We start from the raw sequence: 6,403 nt of genomic DNA on the forward strand, positions 1-6,403 counted from the left end.
TACCTGCCAGTCGGACCTACGTACCTGGTCCAGTCGACTAGAAGTCTAGACTATATAGCCTACAGTAGGTAAGTCCTGCATTCTATCCCAATCTATCCATTCAAGAAAATTCCAGGGCTTGGCAAAAAATATATATTTTGAAAATGAACAGTTTGTTCTGAAAATGTCTCAATTTTCCAGTTGGTTGCATAGTGGCATTTTGGTACCTTTGCGCTCACTCTTTTGCACAATATGATTGAGATAATACAAATCCTTTTAAGATATGCTCATATAATACTGTAATCACGACTGGCCTGGCCAGGCCTCGAGTTCGACTGTAGGTGGAAATAATTTGAAATTTGTTCAGAGTTCCGGCAATAACATCCCCTACACTGTGAATAACACTGCAGCATATTTAATACCGGGCAACAACCAGTGCTGACAGAAAGGTCTTCTGGCTTACGGTCCTCCCGATGGACTACTGTGCACACCGCGCATGTGAAACACCGGGTGACAGTTTGTGTCTGGGTCGAGATTCAAACCCAGGGTCGACTCAGTTTGTTATGAAACTCAGGTGCTTGCCTCTCGGTTATTCTTCCGGCCTGCCATATGCCATTAAAATATCACCAAAATTATCCAACATTCGTGTACTTATATTTTAGTGAATACAATTAAAATTAATGTCTTATTACATTGCACATAGGTTGTAAGATAATCAAGGCACAGTTCATTGCCATTTAGCTCATTATTCCGATGCTACATCACTGAAGGTAGTGCTAAATATGCAGCTCACCCCGGGCAGGGAATATTTCCACAAAACTGAGATACATTGATTAGCTTTTCAAGATGTACCGTAAGATATCCAACCCCTCGAAGCTAAATTCTCATGTGTCAACCAGTCTCACATCACCATCCGGAGGAATAGCCTGCTCCGCGATGTAAGACCTTCTGCTAGCCTTGCGTCAGAACTGCACTTTTATTTGGTGCACTCGACGCGCATTGTAAATAGGTGGCTCATTTGAAACTTGGGGACCAATGCTAGCGATATTGGTGTAATCCCTACTTAACTTATTGCCGGTGACAATAACATCATGATGTGACAATGCAATGGCATACTCGTCAAAAATACACCATCGAATCTTCTGTGTTCAATTGATTGCAGACGGGAAGTCAGCTTCACGTCCCTCGGATGCAGAGTTCGCCTACTGGCATCGCCTCCTGCTGGAGTTGCAGTAAATGCAAAATTTGTCTGAAAATACCTGAGAGCTTAGTTAGAAAGCACCATGCCAACTGAACTATATTTCTCCCTCCGTCACACCTCCATTTCTGCAAACTTTCTGCAAACGAAAACTTCCTGCACACAACGGTGCCCGTAATCATATTTCCATCATTGATTCATTATTATCAACATTATTATTACACTAATATTTTTGCATACATAAGCCGGAAGACAGGACACTTGTCCTTTGACACCCTGCCAAAGGACAGCACATTCACCGATTTAATACCCGGCCTACAAAGCACCAGCGTGATCGTATATAGTCAGGCCAGGATTCAAATACAGATCTTCAAGTTTAAAGGAAAGTACACTACCTCTGCTATGTTCTGCCAGCTGCTGTATTGAGTGATTGTTAGCTCTTTATTATGGTGTATCTGTCTTGTGCACCTCAAGGTCTTTCTTACAGTCTGCATGCTTCATGCCTTCATGGCTCATACTAAGCGAAATACAAACAAAGTTGATATTCATCGGAGATTTTATTGCCTTGTGAGTCTAACTGATTATATTGTTACGGACGCGGTTAAAGATGTTATATTTGCCGAGCGGAGGCTCCGCGACTGAACAGTTATTCCCCGTTTCTAAAACCCGATTTACCCCAAACTTTGGCCGGATCGCGCCACCGCTATTCAATCGGGAAAACTCTAAAGCGACCGAATGCAAAGAGGAAGAAGACGTACAGAGGAGTAACTGGATTTATTATTTACACACATATAAGCAAGAAGAAAGCAGTCACGTTTATTTATAGGGACATGAGACGCAGGTGACACAGTGAAATCTTTAGCTTATACAGACTTATTGTTACTACCCAGGACAGCACGAACAAAACAAACTCACATACACAAATGGATGGAAATTGCAGGCAGGAATGACAGGAGGTGGGTGGCTGGAGGAAGGCACGGAGCTGGCTGGAGTTTGATCCCGCATGGGACGTCGGGCTGGACCTCGACGGCCGCCGATGCCACCGATCCTGTCGTGTGCGCAGGGTAGCGGGTTGGAGCTGCTTGGTGGAGCCAAGCCAACGCTGCTGGTGGGGGGTCTGGCGTGACGGGTTCTCTCTCCCTCTCTCACTAACTCCAGGACTCTTTCTCTCTTGCTTAGTCCAACTCTTCCTCACCACCAACAACTCAACGCAACCCCTCCACTCTACGCAAACACTGACCACCACTGACGACCAACCCAGCTCTGACCAAAAAAACCACACACTCCGCTCTTGTCGTAGCTCATTCCGTAAAAGCTCATCTGCCTCGGGAAACGCCCTGCCGTGGGTTATATAGGCCCCGCCCCTCAACCTTTTCGAACCTCCCCGATCGCTCTTCCTCCGCCCTCTCTAGCCAAACCCCTGGCTCATGGTTGGTCGAGTGGGGCTGGCTCACTCCTCCCCTCTATGACGAGGTGGAGACACGCCTTTCTTCTCCGACCCTGCCTCGTGGTCAATGGCGGTTGAAGAGAAAACCGCCCAAAATGCAGTTGGCCATTGAAACGAAATGAAAGGGGACCTATTCTTATTTCACTTGGTACAATGGAGTATTTAAGTTAATGGGAGACAAGGCCTTACCCTAAGACACATAATAAGATATAAGCTATCGAACAGGGGTATTCTATGATTGGCTGTGGTGTGGATGCTTTATGGACTAATTACCGAGACGCCCTTTCTACCTTTACACAACTCCGGAGGCAGGAGGCGCAGAATAAACAATAATGATAATAATAAAACACACAATAAAAAAAATACAGTCCTCATATCCGCAACAATATATTAGATAGCAGAGTACCCACCCTCTGGGTGGTAGAGTTTGCACATTACTTGCTGAAAAAGCATAGTCTGTGTTTTGCAAGAAGACTATAGATTATGTTGGAGTGGTGCGCATCTGAAAGATTCTAGAAGGGCTAACTGTCTAAAAAGGGTACGTTCCAATAGTAGTTGGGGTCTAAAGGGTTCTGAGGTGTCTAAAAAGTGTAAGTGGTCTAAAGCTCCAAATGGTCAAATGTGCAAATGGTCTGACGGGATCTAAAGCTGTCTAACATGTCTACAGGGTTTGATGGGTTTAAGGGCTCTAAAGGGTGTTAAGGTCGAAGGCAGGGGTTCCCAAACCCAGAGTCACGACCCGACTTGAAAAAAAACACTCAACATCATGGTTCTTGAGGGGGTGAGGGGTGCACGTCGAAAGCGTACGGACTGGTACTGGACTGGACAATTTTTATCGTATGGACTGGTACCAAGTCGGTACTTGTACCGTTTGGGTCACGACGGGAATGTAATTTCATATTTTAGGTCGTGGACAAAAAAGATGGGGAACCACTTATCTAAGGTGTCTAAACCGAGTCAAGGGATTTAAGGGGTGTAAATATCTAACGGGTCTGTGAGGTCTAAAAGGTATAAAAAGGCTTAAGGGTGAAGGGTTCTAAAGGTGTCGAAAGTGTCAAAAGGAGTTTAAAGGTAAAATGGGTCTTAGGTGTCCAAGGGCTCTATCGATAAGGTCTTAGGGTGGTCTAAGAGTTCTTATGGGATCTATATTCTCTAAAGGGTCCAATGGGGTATATAGGGTCTATACTATAGGGTCTGCAAGGTCTTAAGGGTCATAGCGGTCTTAAGGGCTTAGGCGTTTATAGGGTATATAGGGGTCTATGAGGTCTAAATGATGTAAATTTCCAATGGAATCTAAAGTGTCTAAAATGTCTAAAGGGTCTTCAAAGGTCTAACGGGTCTCAGCAATCTAAAGGGTAAAAAGGTTTTAAAATGTACGTTCAAATAGTACTTAATTAATAGAGGAAGTAACGGTTCAACTTACATTCAAACATTATGTAATTAAGAGATATATAGTCACGTGGGTTAGTGGCTGGATATACACTTGCCCCATTATATATACTAGCGAGTACCCTGCCCTCTGGATGGGAGTACCCATGTCACCTTCGGTAGGCAATGGGCTGTGTCACAGTCATGGAAATGCAGTTTATAATTTTGTCGATTTTCAAATAAATTTTATTGATCACAACAAATGGTTTTATTGATTTTTATTGATCACAACATATTTTATTGATGACAACACAACATATTTAATTTTTTATTGATCGAACCATGTTTTAATTTTATTGATCACAATTAAAACACATGCATTTTGAAGATTGGGAGCAAAAGTAAAATAAACATGAATGACAACAAAAATAATCAATTCAAGATCTCTTTGTATGTGGGATTCCAGATACAGGTGCCTTCCTTATTCTTGAATTGAGAATTTTCAGCAAGAATCCGGATTTTGGAGTTCTTTCCTCACCTGGAGATAGCAACATAGTTGTCCATGGCTGAAAAACTGGATTGGCAGGTAGATTTCCAGCTTTAATAGGGTCTGACCCTGGCTTTTATTTGAGGTCATAGTAAAATCTGCGTTAACTGGAAACTGTCACCGCTTCATTTTAAACGGATATTCATGTTCTTGGGAAATGTGTAGGATCCTTGGAATTAGAAGGGTTCTTCCAGCATTCGGCCCTGTGCCAACGACAACGTCGATTGTATGATTCTACAGCTGGGTGATACTGTACCATGTCCCATTGCATGACATTGTGTGGGTCATGGTTTTTGAGGAGCATAATTGGCCTCCTTAGTTGGAGGTGTGGGTAATGTAGGGGGAAGCCAGATGAATTCACTCCATTGATGAACTTGATGGGGGTAGTGAGCCTCATTGTCCACGGAATCACTGCCTATGTACACTCATCCCTCTCCTGGAAACCGACTCATCATGAAAGTGTCAACTTCCTGAACAGTCTTGGTTGTTGTCATGACGATGGCCCTGTCTGCAAGCCAGCCAGGAGACATGTTCTCATCGAGGCCCTCAAACGTAAAATTGCAGAGATCAGAGAGTTTAGTGGAGGCAAAGCTGATCTGGAATTCTGATTTTGCATGGGCCAAATTCCTCATCAACTGGATACCGTCCATTTCCAATGTCGAGAAGGAATCATTGAACACTGATTATTCACTGGTTCCTGCACTGGCCACACAAACATTTGTCCTGAGTTCCAGTGCTTGCAAATTGTCTCAAATGAAAGACCACTTCAGCGTAGCATCAACAATTTGAGGCCGTGATCCATGGTGAACGATCAGCAAGATCTGCTTCCAATCACCTGCCAGGAGGAGTGTCAGTCCATCAAAGAGCTTGTTATTCTTGCGAACATCTTGGAGGCTTCTGTCGAGGCACTCGAACATCTCCTTAGAGATTGTTGCCCATGCTGACCTCATCAAGGACCAGGAGTTCTGCTTACTGCATCAGTCTCCCAGTTGCATCCCTTCAGCTGAAGCTGCATGACGATTCTTCCTTTACTGTTGAACCCTGAATGGAGGGTGCAGCCATTTTTAAGTAATGTGGAAGCAATGCCATACATGGCTGCAGGAAAAGCAATTTTGACTTGAGAGCTTAGATTATCCAAAATTATGCTGATAGTGCAAGTCTTGCTTGTGCCACCACTCGCACTCAATTCAAAAAATGTTGCCTTCTTAATCTTGCACGGAATTGACAACATTGTCAAAGACAAAGGCAAAGTGTTTTTCTTGATTGAGGGTGGGTACCATAGCCATAGGATTGGGTCTTTGCAGACCAAAGTTGTTGGAAAGGTTCAGGCCACCATGTTCAACTGTTTAATTTGGGTGTTCCGGGTGAAGTAGCGGGGAAGCTCTGAATACAGGATGTGGGATGTCTCAAGGTCTCTCTGGTTCAGCTTGAAATAGTCTGTCAACATCGTGACTGGCTCACTTCGGTCAACTGCAGCTAACTCTTGGCTTTTTGCATACAGCACCATTTGTTATTTAGGCAGCACAACTTAATCACAGGAGGTTTTTGTCTGTGCAATGGGAAGTTGAAGATCTTGTAGATGGCTTCAATTGAAGAGAGGTAGCACGTATTCATATCGCTTTCAATTTCATCCTGAACAGGCACATTGCTCCCAGTAGCATCTTTCACTTTGTGATATATTTATACAAATAATTCATGGCTTCCACACTGTGGATCACCTCACAATTAATATGGGCTTCATAATTAAAGGAGAGAAGTAGATTGTATGGGACGATGAAGGAGTTATCAACACAGAAGTTCTGTCCCCTCATATTCAGATTAAGTGTGTGCCAACCAATGTATGCTGCTCTTCTTCAATATGGTG

The sequence above is a fragment of the Myxine glutinosa genome, chromosome 4, assembly GCF_964187855.1.
Source record: "Myxine glutinosa chromosome 4, kmMyxGlut1.1, whole genome shotgun sequence".
NCBI lineage: Eukaryota > Metazoa > Chordata > Myxini > Myxiniformes > Myxinidae > Myxine > Myxine glutinosa.